Below are 14,600 nucleotides of genomic sequence, written 5' to 3'. Positions count from 1 at the left end.
AGTCACAGTAAACCAGCACACACACACACACACACACACACACACACACACACACACACACACACACAGACTAACTATCCTATCACCAACTTCATGAGACAGCATTGGAAATAGCTCCAAGGCTGCTAGACTATAACTTTTACAACAGAGGTGTTGTACATGCTTCTTAAAGAGATAATATAGTGAGCTGACTGAATCCCTTAAACAAATCACTTTTAGACTTGGCACAGACACTACACACACACACACACACACACACACACACACACGTAGTGTTTCGAAGTTTTATGGGGACTTTCCATAGACATAATGGTTTTTATACTGTACAAACTTTATATTCTATCCCCTAAACCTAACCCTACCCCTAAACCTAACCCTCACAGAAAACTTTCTGCATTTTTACATTTTCAAAAAACATAATTTAGTATGATATATAAGCTGTTTTCCTCATGGGGACCGACAAAATGTCCCCACAAGGTCAAACATTTTCCCCACAAAGTGATAAATACACGCTCACACACACACACACACACACACACACCCACACACACACACACACACACACAAAGGATTCAGAAAGGTGTTACATAAACCAGGCAAAGAGTTCCAGTTTTGAAAAGCAAAATCTGACTCCAAGGGCCCAAACATTTTCAAATGGCATTTTGTTTTTCACTAGTAAGGATCATTAAAATCTTTTAGAAAATGTAATTCCCCTTCAGCCTCATCTTTTCCTCTCTCATCTACAGTTCTAAAGTTCTTTTGTTCTTCTAAAATCACCATTAGTTTGATCAATTCTATAGTATAATAGTTTATCTCGTTAGTCTGGATATGCAGAATGCAGAATACAATTTGAGAGGGGGAAGATTATCAGTGAAAAACAGCTTAAATTTGGTATTAAAAATGTCATATAAAGCTTCAGACTTGGAATCTTTTCCAAGATTTCTTAAATAACACCTTTTTAGAACTTGACCAGCATGTCACTGTGAACTAGTGCTGGGCAAAAAAGAAAAAAGAAAAAAGAAAATGAAAAAGAAAGATATTCAGATAAATTGATTTTAGTTTTATTTGGTCGATTCAATATTGAACCTGAAAAGCCATGGATTGATCTTTTACTCTATGTGCAACCCTCCACTACAATGAGAGGAAATGTCTAATATAATATAAAATATAAAACAGAATGCATATTCACAACATTTAAACCAATTCACCACAACTGAAATAACCCTACATTTAATTAATTTTATCTTTTTTTTTTGACTCAAGATCCCTTTGACTTTTTAATTCCGGTATTTGCACCTTAGTCCTGTTTTATGTCTGTTGCAACTGCAACCATGTATTTGTTTGGCAGTGTTCAAGATCAGTAGCAAACCATGCCAACAACAACTTGAGAGCACTTTCAAATATCACAGGCCTAAATGTTATGAAGTTGGATCCATTGTAGTAACAGCGAATTAACAATAATATTAGCTCAGGCACTGCGGAGCTCATAAACAAAGTTGACATTTTCACTGACATCTTTCAGTGTGTAAAATTGCTTAGGCTGTGTAGAAACAGCCCGTGAACACTGTACATCAATTACACTGTCAGTCTCACGCTAGTCAACACATCAGTGGCAAAACTACAGGAACACAGAGCAGGGAAAGAAACAAAAGATATGCCAGAAGATGATGGCCAGTGGAGAAAGATATAAAGCGAAAAATAGGACGAAAAGAAAAAAAGGGAATGTGTGGGAGAGGTGGAGAGGAAGCTCTAAAAATATTTTCTCCCACACACGCATAGACAAGCACACATACATATCCACAGTGTGGAATGATTAGTTGTAACAACTAGGCCTCTCTATCAGAAATGAAGATTAAAATGATTAAAATTAATTATGGTGGTTCCCTCTGATGTTCCCAGCCTGTCGCTCACTTGATGTTGTGTCGAATGAAGCGAAACTAGGGGTCTTTCTTGAAGGCCTCGGTTACCTCTGAACTTGAGAAAGGGCCAATGAAAAATTGTCAGACAAGAATTGTCCTTCCCCCAGACATACGGGTATAAAAGGAGGGAATCGTGCAGAGCGGTTGTGCGATCAGGGAGCTAAGATCACTTCTGTTCCACTCACCTCTGCAGAGCATTTGCTGTTGGATCTACGGCACATATCAGTGGCTTTATCCTTCTCTGCACGCCAGTGCAGCTTTGCCCCAGGGCCCTTCGACAGCGCTTCTAAAAGAGAGTATTTCTTTAAAAGAGTTTATTTTGTCTAAAAGAGCACACAAAGCAGGCGTTGAACATTCTTTTCAGGATACGTCTTTTTAAAGATGCCCTTCCGCCTGTGTAGTTTCTGTATGCAGTCGATATCGCTCCGCTCCTGACGGTCATAGACGCTGCCTCGTGTGTCTGGGCCACGATCACACTGAGGAGGCGTTTGTGGATGGTTTTGTTCTTACTGCGAGAACTTAACCATGGCAACGTTGCGGTCACGGCTTTCCTTCCTAAAAAAGGAACGCCACTCCAGCCGCCCCCCCGCATCACTCCTTCTTCCCACGGGATTGAGGATGACCCAGCTGGCGATGGAGGTGATTTGGGGATGGCAGCAGGCTCGATTTTGCCAGGTAAATCCTGACGAACCAACCGCCCCCGGCACACTCGTTGACTTCCGTCCCAACTCTAGGTGAGAGCGGCTCGCTTCACAGCCAGTCCGACAACTCCCTCGGACCAGCCGAGCTGGATGATAAATTTGCTGCTGCATCAGAGAGTGTCCCAGCGTCTGACGCGGAAGACTCGACTGGGCTGCTGCCTTCGAGTCGGCCTGCCCAGTCTGAGGCTGATGCCCAAATGGCCAACATGCTTGCGTGGGGTTGGACTGGAACCCTCTGTCCTTCCCGCAGTCCTCACAGCTAGATGATCGGTTCCTCAGGTCCGGGCGCCGCTCACAGCCACAACCTGGGTCATCTGGCCCGCACAGACTTTGTTCTCGGATCTCACACTCCTCGCATTCACGACCCGACCTCTGGAACCTCCGGAATGTCTGGCCCCTGGACGGGATGCAGAATATCTAAGTGGTCTACCACCTGCTATCGTAGACATGATCAACCAACCAAAGCTCCCTCTACCAGGCAACTTTATGACCTGAAGTGGCGCTTGTTCGTGAATTGGTGTTTTCGCAGTTGGATCAGTGCTCTCGTTTCTGCAGGAGAGGCTGGAGGGGAGGTTTTCTCTTATTAATCAAAGGAATATGTTGAATGTCATTCCAAAACCGTAAAAAATTTCTTTCAACCGTAGATCACAAAAGGAGAAAATTTTAAGAATGTACTGGCCAATTTTTTTCAGTGCAGTTACATTGAATGGAAACTGGAGCTTTCATGCTTCACAAAGGATGCAAACGCTCCATAAAGTATAATAAATGTGGTCCACTGATTTATGCATCACTGCTCTAGTATCTTTGTGTTTAGCAACTTCAGTTTTAGTCTGTTTCTCACACAAAGCTATCATATGATTAACACAAGTTGTATGGACCACTATTCTGTCTATGGTGCTTTTGCTGTCTTATTTTTTATTCTTGAAATCTCAAGTTGTTGTAATTGCACAGAAAAGAGTGACCAGTACATTCTTTAAAATTTCAAATTTTATGTTGTGTTTCTCATTTTTGGTTGAACCATTCTTTTAAGAAACACAGAATAAATGCATATTTTAAAAAGGTTTGGCAACTAAAACTGACAAGCAGAGGAACAGTGTATGCTGTTTGTGTCAGACGTCATACTTTCACCATTTACAGAGTTGATCTATGAGTGTAACAGTAAATAATAACAAATAGTACGTCCCTTCAGAAGTGTATAATAAAGACATACGCTTCTGAATTAATTTGTTCCAAAAGCACAACAGTGACCTTGGGACAACTGAATTGTTCTGGGTACTTCCTGAACAGTCTTCACAGAATGACCAATAATGGTGAGGACATGTGCACAGATTTAACAAACAAACAATATTAATGTACTGTATGAATACATTGACCCCTACAGAAAATATTAAGATGCTGCTCAATAAACCCTGAATTTGGTTTGCTCATGTAAGTTGTTAAAACAACATTTACTATCTCCACAATCCTGAGCATTAAGACTCCCCACTTCAAGCAATAAATCAAAGTTTTATTCTACTTCACAGAATTTTTTAAAAATATTGAAAATAAACTTTTAAGGCCAGATAAATTTTAGGCACCCAAACTGTATCTAACAAAAATACTTTAGATTTGACAAGCCAGACACCCAGAATGACAATATAAGAAAGAGTTATGAAAACATTGGGAGACTAAATCTGTTCAGAAAAAAGGCTTCACATTTGATTACACATTTTTCTTCATACCAATCTTAAGTCTAACATTAAAAAAAAATGAATTAAATTCACATGATCAATTTAAGATGCTACACTATAAAAAGTTGTTGCCTTAAGGAGCTATTTCTAACTAATCTAACCATTCAAATGATTAAGGGTTTAAAGAAATAATAATTAATGGCTTAAGCATTAGGGTTGATTCAGTGAAGTTAAATAAAATGTATTACCTGAATCAAACAAATTAATGTAGATGTTACTACACAAAGCGCATTTTAGGTGAATATATTTCCAGAGTAATGAGCAGACTTCAAATTCAAATTTTCTATCAAACCAGAAAATTCCAAGTCATAAAAGATGGTTATTCATCATAAAAATGTAAAAAGACTGTTTTAGGTCTTTTTAAAAAAATTCTAAATTAATTCATTTTATCAATTGTAGATGCTAATCAAGCTTTAGTCACTTTTAAACTTTGCCTACACAAATACATAGTGTTCCCCGTCTGTCACTCACTTTGACGTTGTGTCGAAGAAGCGACACTAGGGGTCTCTCTTGAGAGCCTCATGCATCTCTGAACTTGAGAAAAGGCCAATGAGAAATTGGCAGACAGAATTTGCATGTCCCTCCCCCGGACATACGGTATAAAGGGAGGAAATCATGCGTCTGTCCATTCTTATTTTTTCTTTGGAACAATGAGGCAGCATTTGTGGATGGGCGTTGGGGGAGGGTACGTGCAGTCTGCCGCAGCCTGTCGCTTTTGTATGCAACTGCCTGGCCGCACCTGCATCAGCAGCGCACGTACACGGTTCAGCGCATGGCGTGATTGAATAGGGACCCCTAGTGTCACTTCTTCGACACAATGTCAAAGTGAGCGACAGATGGGGAACGTCTAGGTTACTGCTGATGGAGGGAACGAGACGTTGTGTTCTCCAAGCCAAAACGCTGAACCGAGCCACAGTGTAAAACCTGAATGGACAGACGCATGATTTCCTCCCTTTATACCCGTATGTCCGGGGGAGGGACATGCAAATTCTGTCTGCCAATTTCTCATTGGCCTTTTCTCAAGTTCAGAGATGCGCGAGGCTCTCAAGAGAGACCCCTAGTGTCGCTTCTTTGACACAACGTCTCGTTCCCTCCATCAGGGAACGGAGGTTACAACAGTAACCTAGACGATTTCCTTCACAGTCTTGCATGTAGTACAGCAAATAAATGAAATGCTTATAAGGCTCATTGTTACTAGACCTCATCTTGTATGACAAATCACATGGACACAATCAGAGACGTTTTAACCCTTTTCAGATTTTTTATACTTTTCAGAATTTATTTACAGGGTTACTACACCTTTCGACCAGCCTTTGTAATTATATTTTTTTGTAAAAGTATATTTTTAAAATAATTTATTACAGATTGCACTTGTAAAGAACAATTTCTAGCCAATAAAATATTTTAGAGCTAAGCATAACTAGAACATTTTTTGAATGTACAAATTTCCATTGTTTTTTAAAATGTATTTCCAATTATTAATTTAATTTTCCAGGCCTTAAAATCTAATAAGTTCCTCAACATTTCCAGGTTTTTCATAACTGTGTGAACCCTGTGTCCCATGCCAAAAAAGTTCCTTTAAGAACCCTTTGTAAGGCAGGGTGCCAATGTGTATGCATTCAAAGGCAAAGAGCAAATGTATGATCTTTGAAAAAATCAACAAATGAACTTTCTCACAATTAGCAACTCTTCCTGAGGCACCACACCCCACTCAGCGAAGACTGCAAATTCACACCTTATTTTTGCCCTTCCACATCTGTCCCATTCTCTCCCCTCTCCTCCTCATCCATTCCCCTTCAGCTCAGAATCACCTCAAACTCACCTAAGATCTGATCTGATCTGATGTATACAAATAATGTAACTAGTAACATGTTTGGTATCATTTAAAATGTCTCAGTGTGTCTGGTATAGTGCTCTTTTTCCCAGGTTTGTAAAATTTAATGACAACAAAGTTATAAGGTCTTTGCCAAATACTGAATAATTCTGGAGGTCTATCCCCCTCCTTGAAGGCTAAACACCAGGAAGCCAAGAACCCATTAACCCCCAAATTCTCTTTGTTCAAAGGATACCATTTGGTACACAATGTGTATTCTGTCTGGATATTTATTAAAAGCTGGCCCAGAGCTCAGGGTTCTCTGTAGTCAGATGATCCCACACCTCAATGTGTGTAAATTTAATAACAGGAATCTGCATTCAGATCTCCCATGCTTTGCAATTACATGTAGTTTTCTCAACTGCCATGTTCTTTGACTTGAATTTAAAATTGAAAATTTTATCTGGCAAATAAATTGTTACTTTTTGATTTATTCTGTATTCCTCTGAAATCATTTATATCAATACTGGGTCTTTAAAATAGAAGAAACCGCTCTGGAGGAACCGAGCAGGAGAATACCATTTAAGAATCATTTATATCATAACTGAAGCTTTAATGTAGGAGGAAGCCACTTAAAGACTATCAGTTTGAATCTCATTACAAACTGATCAAAATATAAATGAATAGAAGAGGATTTAGAGTAATCAATAACTTAAAAGATTAAAATAAAAGAATGATCAGAAAGTAATTAGAGCCTTAATCTAAATTAGAGGTCAACTTAAAAATCAGATTAATATAAAATTGGAGTCAGATAAAATTAATAACGGGATGAATTTGTAAAGTGCAAATTATTAACGATAATTGCTTTACTTCAGCGCTCAGAAAAGACAGAACAACACAGAGACCTTCAAGGGGCAAATCTATCTATTTTTAGCAGTTTTGCCTGCTTTTTACACCTTTAATTTTGCAAACATACAAATGTGAATACAATGTGGCGTTTGCTAGCATTCCATAATGACCTGAATCAAAGGAAGCTCTATTAGTTGGCATATGTGGTTTTGTTTGACCACCATACTCCATGGGTGCCAAGACTGGAAAGAAACCCAGGGAAAGAGCCCTTTGTCAGGTTATCCAGTAGGAGCGAGATCCTTGAGGGGTGCTGGAAGTCTAATTTAAACCCAGCAGGCCTAAGCAGCTGCCCAGCCCAAAATGGAATCAAATGGCAGCAGAGAGATAGATAGAGAGAGAGAGAGAGAGAGAGAGAGAGAGAGAGAGAGAGAGAGAGAAATGAAAGAAAAGAGAGATGTAGAGAGAGGGTTGAATAGGAAAAAGACTATGGATAATTGAAAATATCTTTATGTCCTAGGCAGTTAATTCGTTTTTTTTTTTTTTACATCAACACAGTTTCATTAGTACATATAATTAATCCCCACACAAACTCCAGGTCTTTCTTACCATTGTGGGCCTATGGATCCGTGCGTTCGTCTCCATGGCACTCTCTCCTTGCCACGGTAACACAGAGTCACACCCAAAGATCCGAGTCCACACAAAACAAGATGTGTGTGTGCCACACAAGGGTGGGTGAGTGTGAGTGTAGCTGTGATGGGAGTGTGTGTTCAGAAAATATCTAGGGAAATGTAAGTGTGTGTCACAGAGTGGCAAGTTGCTCTGCTAACTTCAACACCCCCATCTTCCCCTCCTGTGTCATTCTGACACCCACATACACACATACAGTACATACACAAATACACAGCTGAAACCTGTACTGAGTTTGTAAGGGGGGAATGACAGAGAGAGAGAGAGAGAGAGAGAGAGAGAGAGAGAGAGAGAGAGAGAATGGGGGGGGGAGGGGTCAAATTGCAGGACTTGTGCTGCATTTGCAGACTGGGGGGTTAAATTTAGCTGTGGCAGGCAGGGGCAGATCTCTCTCTCTTTCTCACTCTCTCTCTTTCATGTTTAGCTTCTGTATGAAGGGCTGAGCACCAGAAAGAGAAGAAATGTAAATGCCAGCCAAAGAGAGAGAGAAATAAATAAAGAAAGAAAAAGAATGAAAGGAGGAGGAAGTGAAAGACCCTCTTTAGCAATCCCCACCATGACAGAATGGCACCTGACTCACTGAGCCTGTCAGATGAAGAGCCTACACATGTGTTCAGTCAGTCACTTCAACACCTTGACTTCCTCTAGCAAAGCAGCCTACTTATGTCACCAGAATGAGTCATTTTTAATAGTGATATAGACTTATATATCAGTCATGCAATATTTAGCCATTATCATGATAACCATGATAACAATTATCAGAAGCGTTGTGTCAGTTCTAAAATCTACCAACAGCCTAGTGGAAAATGCTGATTGTATGAGCATGAGCATGTATTTTAAAAATGACCATCCTTGTAACCTGCTTAGCATAAAACATCTACTAAGTGAATACCTTTAAACAGAGTGCAATTAAACTAAATAATAATATATAATATATAGACCCTAACATTACCAGACATATGCTGAAATCATCGAGTAGTATCTGGTTGTAAAAACCACTAGAGGGCAATCTTACCTTTGACCCTCAAGAGCCTCAACACCGATGTATCCCAATGTTGTCTGTCTCATGTACCCCCCACAGCCCCTTCACAAAGGCTCAAGTACCCCTTCATCCACACCAATCAGAAAATCAGTTTGTTAGAACTAATACTACACTGGATATCATTTATAATGATCATTAATATTATTAAAATGGATTGAGGTCACGTGACACCATGAGAGGATCAGATGTGTGAACGGCAAGCTCTGCGCACTTTGCTGGTTTTGATATCTTTTAATGACATAAACAAGTGAGATTCGATACACTCTGTTCCACAACTGTTCTAGAAGGACAATATGACAAAGAATTCAAAATCATTGGGCACTGGAGACATTAAAAGACACTTACGTGCTCGGGCTGACACCCCTGAGCAGCAGGCCGTGGGCCTGGGAGCTGATTTGGTTGGAGAGAGATGCAGAACATGTCGGCAATGCTGACGAAAGTCGCTGCTGACTTGGAGGATCTAGCTGTTATACGTCGATTGATCACTGCCACGGAAGCGCAATTTACTGATGTGGCCACAAGAGTGGGGAATGTCGAGAAAGGATCGTTTATCTGGAGTCATCGGAGAGGGAATTATCTGCTAATCTACTAGTGACCAAGGTGGATTTGGAGCGTGTCTGGGAGAAATCAGAGGACATGGAAAACCGTAGCCGGCAGAATAACGTCCATATCGTCCATAGAGTCCTGGAGGGAGCAGAGGGACAGAATATGGTGGAATTCCTGGACAAGCCAGGAATGGCTCTTTCCGAGTCAGCTCGGTATAATAGGGTATATGCTGGAAATCGAGCGAGCTCACAGGGTTCTGGCTCGGTGAGCCTCTGAGGGAGACAGGCCTCGATCATTTCTGGCCAAATCTCTGAGATCATCCGATAAAGATCTTGTGTTGTGTGAGGCGAGGAGTAAAGGAAGGCTTTCTTGGAAGAATCACAGCATTTTCTTATTCCCAGACTTTGCGAAATCGACAAGAGAGAAATGTGATCGATTCAAGGAATGCAATCAGCGGAAGGTTGCTTTTGCATTGATATTCACGGCCAAATTGAGAAAAGATGCTAAGGATGGCCATAAAACATTCACATTGACTTCATAAAGTCAATGGAGTGAGTGGGTCATGTTGTGGTGCTCAGGTTGCCGCCGGGTGGGCCAGATCACTGATCATACGCTTGAATGTTTTCAGATTCTGCGTGATCTTTTTGTACTGGTTCCACCTAGTGACTGGAGTTTATTTTGTAGAATAATACACCTTTAGGACAGTTATATGGATGAAGCTACACGCTCTTTGTGTTTATTCTGCCTATTGGCTGGAGTTATAGATTATCTTTTGCTGTGTAATACTGTCACACAAAATTTGTATAGAAAGTTTTATAGATTTGAGCAATCCGACGGCAAAGTTGTCACAGGGGCTTTCGTAGGTGTACATGGACTGTTTGAGTTTGGAGAGATGGACGCCAGTTGGCGATGTTGTCCACGGGGTTAATGCACATGTTTTTTTGGTTCTGGGGAATGTTCATTAATGTGCATTAATGTTGGAATGTAGTCTTTATAATCCTGTTTTTGACACACAATCTATTTGACAAATACATGCCTTACATGCCAAAATGTCAAATGTTAATATGAGTGGATTGTCTCTCTCCACATGGAATCTGAATGGCTTGGGGCACCCCATTAAAAAGGATTTCTTCTAGAAACACACCTTTCCCCACAGGAAGTTGAAAAATATGGGGTATTTTTATATAGTGCTGGCTCGTGAAAGAGCAAGGAAGACATTACACTAATAGTGAACATCTACAATTCAAACCATTAGCAGCCACGATAAGAAAGGAGGTGGTGGTGGGAGGTATGGCGCATAAGCTTTTGCTTTCCACAGATTATATTTTATTATTTGTCTCCGACCCCACTGGATCTATGCCTGGCCTCAATAGAATTATTAATTCCTTTTCTAAGTTCTCAGGATACAGTCTAAATCTGAAGCTTTTGCTCTGATAGCATATTGCCAAGTAACGGCTTTTCAGCTAGGCACCTTCCAGTGGCTCAAACAGGGCTTTACGTATTTAGGAATTTTATTCCCATCAGATTTGTGTGATTTAATTAGTTAATTTAAAATTAGTGATTTAAATGAGTTAATTTTGACCCTTTAATAAAAAGGTTTTTGAGCAATGTGGGCAGGTGGGCTTCATTACATTTAAATTAATTTTACTCCAAAATTAATCTACCGGCTGGGGCACCCTCATTTCAGGAGTGGTGCATAGAGATGGGCAGGGTGACGGCATTCTAAGAAATGTCATATAGGAGACAGGGAAGCTTGGAATTGTTTAATGGACAATAGGGCATATTTGGAGGGCTCTCAAGGAGGGGAAGAGGAGAGAGATGTGTAGTTTTAAATGTGTGTGATTTTTATTTATATATATATACATATATATATATATATATATATATGTATTATTTGAGTTCAGCAGATGAAAGAAAGTCATACACATCTGGGATGCATAAGGGTGAGTAAATGATGAGAGAATTTTCATATTTGGATGAACTATCCCTTTAAGGATCTGAACAGCCCGACACTGCAACATTGGCTCCAGAGGTGGGTAGTAACATGCTACATTTACTTGAGTAACTTTTTGAAAAAAAAAAAAAAAATCCTTTTAGAGTAGGTTTAAAAGTGTGTTATTTTTACTCTCACTCAAGTAAATTTCTAATGAAAAATGTTCCTGTCATTACATCACTGGTTTAATTTTAATTAATGAGTAATTTATTGAGAGATTATTGAATGGGACTTTTACAACAGCGGAAGTTCACATAGCTGCACGCACTGTCACAGACTGTCACTCAAGCGAGTCCATCACTGTTGCAGAGTCAAGCTCTTCAGACTAAGTGAAAAACATTCTTCACACTTCACAGTGAAAAAAGCAGTTTCGTCAAGTTTCGTCATGCAATGACTTAATTTAACACCAAGACAAGCAGATATTTCAAGATTAAAATTGTAGCTCCATCTTAAGGCAGCACACTGAGGTAAGTTGTGGCTCTAATGATAACACAGGCTTTTCTGTGTCATTGTGATGGTAATTTTTAGGGTGATTCTGTATCAATATATCAATGCGCATTGTCCCGCATGTCATACGCAGTATTTATGCACTTATCCCCACACCCTTGCAGGGGTAATGGAAACTATCACAGCTACTTTGGGCTGATTAACAGTATAAATCCATGTAAACATCCAAGTTAAATGTAAATGCCTTTTGCTCTGCCGAACATGTAATTGGCAACTGGAGGGCAAACAGACAGCATTTCTGCATCTGGTGCCATATGCAGGCTGCGTATTCTACGTTTAGGGAGTAGTGGTACTGTGTACAGAACTAATGATCTAAATTCTTTCAACACTGGAAAACTGTAACTACACTGAACTAACAACTAAAAGCTATGAAATAGTGAAAGTAGGCATTAATAAAACATGGTCTTGATTTGATTTATATTTCATTTGTCTAAAATCTCCTTTTTGAGTTGCATGGAAGAAAGAAAGTCATACGGGTTCGGAACAACCTGATGGTGAATGATGACAGAATTTCCATTATTATTAATAATAATAATAATAATAATAATAATAATTCTGTAATACATGTTAAATGTGTATTATATAATGGAAAGTAACGAATGGCTTCTTGAGTCATTTTTTATTTGGATAATTTCCTACTCTTACTCAAGTAATTAGCTAAATGTTAGCACTTTTACTTTTACTTGAGTACAGTTTTTGGCAACTCTACCCACCTCTGATTGGCTCAACCAATGGTGTGAGATTGGGGCTGGACTATCTGTACGTCTGACCAATGGTAAAGGGCAGTGTTCATAATTTGTTTTAATTTTTGTAGCTTGATAACACTAGTGGCACAGAAACCGTACTCTTCATCTGTAGACCCAACTAAACCTGACATGAAAACGCTTTTAAAATTTTGCTTCATCTGTCTAACACATTTTAAATATCTGTGACCATTGTATTTTGTTGGCAACAAAGGCAAAGAGATAAATAAGAAAAAGGCATCCAAACCAAATAAACAGATACAGTAACCACCTCATGCAAACGCATACACAAACACACACACATGCACCGAAGCAGCTAGCGGGTGGCAGCTTTTGTGTGGCATCTGGTGTGACCGTTGCATAAAGGTAAATGTGAGGTGATGTTCTGTTGTGCAGCCGCCATTTGAAGTCATGATCAAACACACCAGCCAGTCATCAGAGAGCCAAGTAGCACTCAGCCTCAGAGCCAAAATGACAGAGCACTGATCTAACGGCACCAAAAATAATGGGAAAATTAGAAACTGATCCATCAGGAGAGCCCTCTAGGTTACAGGGTCCATTATTCCAGTTCTCATTCTAATAAACAGTGGCTGGAGAGCCACACCCATTAACTCATCGCAATACAATATTTTGTTTGTGTATGTCTGCCACTGATATATGACACCAGCTGTTTGCGACCACACAATTTTGCCAATAATTAACACATACAAAATACTTCCAAAACACATATGTTTGTTCTTTTAACTGAAATAAAAAGAAAAAGTAACACAATTGAATAAACTTAAAACACATGCCTATGACTTCAAAACTAAATAAAAAACAGTTAATAGTTTTTGATACACAGTATATTCTAAAATTTTAAACCTTAACAAACCCACCTTCATTTAATATAAAAATACCACTACAATGAGGTAATAAGTTGCATATATTTAAATTATATTAGTTAACACAATGGGCCCGATTTTAAGAGTGCTATGCGATAATTCACATGCGTAAAGTCATTGGGCATGGCCATAATGTTTTGGTATTTTTGTGCAAGCATGCAATAATTATAGGCGCAAGTGGGTTTGGCAAAATTGCATGCTCAAAGCGCTAATGGGATGGGTCAAGTGCAATTTAATTCTGAGGTTCTTCTCCGGTTACTGCCCTGTCTGCTTCTTATTTTATAGTCCATATCCTGTCAAGCAACGTTCTGTTGTGCTTTAACTACGTCCTTGTGGAATGTCAGGCATATTTCTATGACAGTGACATGGTCCAATTATACACAAGGAAACTGTGGGTCTTGCCAGGATTTGGATGTAGAATATGTTAAGTTACTGGGAATGTAAATATGAATCATTCTTATCAAGTAACACACAAATCATGGCTAGTATTAACTGTGGTTGTATCTGCCTTTCAGGTAAAGCTGAGGATTATTATATGCACTTCACTTCTACCGGTCGATTGTCCTTTAAAAATGAAGTTAATTTATTGAAACATACAGACAAAACAAATGAAACGTTTCATAAAACAGAAACAGCTGTGATGTCCCACTATATTTTCAGAGTTTGGACATGGACTTAATACCACCTAATAGTGGAATCTCCAAACTGCAAATGTAGGAAATGAGTTTGGACTTTGCACTGAAAACAGACGTAGACCTGAAATGTCTTTGCGCAATGACCTATTTTTCAGGAAAATAGCAAATTGTGCTTTGTGACATTTCATTAACATACAATTAACACAGATAGCGCAAACACTCCCACCCAAGCCCACTTGAGCTTTGTGATGGCATGAAAATCGCATTGTGCTGTGCCTAGTGCGGTCATGAAAATAGAGCCCAATGACTTTGGCAGCTTTAAAACACTAAAACTAGACATACTGAAATGCTAAAAACTAAATTGAAACTATTGAAAACACACACACACACACACACACACACACACACACACACACACACACACACACACACACACACACACACACACACACACACACACACACACACACACACACACACAAAAGACCACATCCACACTAATCTATTTAAGTTTGAAAACTGTTTTCAGTTTCCTAAAGTTATCATTATCA

The 14,600-nt window shown here is 39.3% G+C and overlaps 1 protein-coding gene across 3 annotated transcripts in view; it reads right to left on the bottom strand.

Annotated features, from left to right (window-relative positions):
* The window catches only part of LOC127647681 (voltage-dependent L-type calcium channel subunit beta-1-like), a 57,662-nt gene that overhangs the window by 29,653 nt on the left and 13,409 nt on the right, over positions 1-14,600 (bottom strand). The gene's annotated exons all lie outside the window — the stretch shown is intronic.

The sequence above is a fragment of the Xyrauchen texanus genome, chromosome 8, assembly GCF_025860055.1.
Source record: "Xyrauchen texanus isolate HMW12.3.18 chromosome 8, RBS_HiC_50CHRs, whole genome shotgun sequence".
NCBI lineage: Eukaryota > Metazoa > Chordata > Actinopteri > Cypriniformes > Catostomidae > Xyrauchen > Xyrauchen texanus.
The sequence above is the reverse complement of the archived record's forward strand: the minus strand, read 5'-3'. Positions and strand labels throughout refer to the sequence as shown.